Below are 1930 nucleotides of genomic sequence, written 5' to 3'. Positions count from 1 at the left end.
CCGCGTACCCGCCTCCGACCGCGGCCTGTTCGCCTGCTCGCCTGTTCGCTTACTCGCTCGCTTCTTGCTTCGCGAAAAAGTCCGACCACCCGCTCGCCTGCACTACTTGCCCGATTTCTCTTACTTGCCTCTTGTCTCTTTCAAAACGCGTGAGAGAATCTCTTCGTCTATGGACCAGACCCGACTCAACTCGCATCGCGATTACCATCACGCGAGTTACGTGAAGAGCGCCAAGCAGCAGCGTGCGGCGCCTGGTCAGCCGAGCGAGCGAGAGAACACGAGCGTGCCAATAACGTGGAAATGTTCGTCTCTCCTGCAACTCGACTTTTCACCAACGACCGATGCACGCGTCAGCGATTTTCATGGACGTAATTCTCGCGTATTACAGCCCGCGCGTCGTTTCCAGTTAAACGCTTGACCTTTTATCCTATTACGCTCTTTTCGGTCATGGTATTTGGAGAGCATCGTTCAAGTGGCGAGTCCTTGGTGGATTTTTCTACCTGGAACACGTACCTGCGCCACGATAGCATACGATATATTTTTGTTGAGGCCAATTGAGACGTTGGAATGGTTTGCAGGGGTTATAACTGTTTACGCTCACCACGAGGATATCCGAGTGGTTCGTTACGTCCAGTTATCGTATTTTCGCGCTACAGTTTGTTCTGATTGCTCGAACAGTCACCAGTCGCCACCCTGCTTCACCTCCTTTGATCTCTTGCTGCTCTATGCTACGTTAATTTATGCTTGTCGCTGATACTTCGAGTGATTTTGACGGATATATATATTTTTTTTACATTTTCATTTCGTATATATATATGACGAATCGAATATTTTCTTTCATTGAATATTTTATTATATGTATTATATATATATATATGTACATATAATATACTGTATATAATATACATATATATGTATATTAAACGCAAAACTCGCAGAAATTCGAAAGAAAATATTCAATTCGTTGATTTATGAACATCGTAGAAAGTATAATAAACGAGCTCTTTCTGACCTAAATTCTCTTTTGTTTTTACCGAACTGCTTTAATATTAAAAGCGCTGCAACGAGAGTGCCGTAAAGCAAAAGGAGAATACCAAAAATTGAATAAACGATCGTACTTGTGTCTCAAAGTTTTTCCAAGTTGTAATTATATGCACATTTTGAAAGCAACGAAATCGAAGTCCAGGACACACGAAGATATGAAAGGTTGTTCAGAAGTCGCAGTAGCTTAAAATCTATCGTATATCAGCACGGGGGTTAAGAGTAAAATTCCATTAACACCACTTTATATGCATCTCAAAGTGGATGATACTTAAACCAAGACATAATACCGCGGTATCGCTATGCGATGAAATTTGTTTTTCATGTTTTTTTTTCTTGTCTTTGCATATAAGTCATGCCATACCTTGAAATCATTTGCTGTAAATAAATCGTGCATGTGACTTTGTGAACAATGGGATGCGAATCGCGGTATAGTTCCCTTCTGCTTTTATTGTTCGAGCAAAGTATCCATAGCTTACAGCCGAACCTTATTAAATCTCGTGTTAGAAAGTAATTCGCTTCATACAGATATGCTATGGATTGAACTTCGATCTTTTGATTTTGCTCATACTCGAGAATATAACAAATAACAATTTGTATTCAATCATAAAATTATAATTAAGTATGTACAACACGTTTAACTGTCATAATGTGAAATGATGTATCGATTGTTTAATTTGATTTTGTAACATTTTCCATTTGTGCGAACTAAAGTTTAGAAACTTAGGATTAAAAGTTGGATCAACATGGATATTAAATGCCGTTTTATTAAAAGAAAAAAATCAATAACCAGTGACGCTTTGCTATCAGCCCACTTCGAAGTAGTATCCATGTTTTATAGAAAAAGGAGAAAGTTCCTATAACCTTTCGACTACAAGCACGCGAGATC

This window comes from Bombus impatiens, unplaced genomic scaffold (assembly GCF_000188095.3).
Source record: "Bombus impatiens unplaced genomic scaffold, BIMP_2.2 scf_0044, whole genome shotgun sequence".
Lineage (NCBI taxonomy): Eukaryota > Metazoa > Arthropoda > Insecta > Hymenoptera > Apidae > Bombus > Bombus impatiens.
This window is presented reverse-complemented; position numbering follows the sequence as displayed.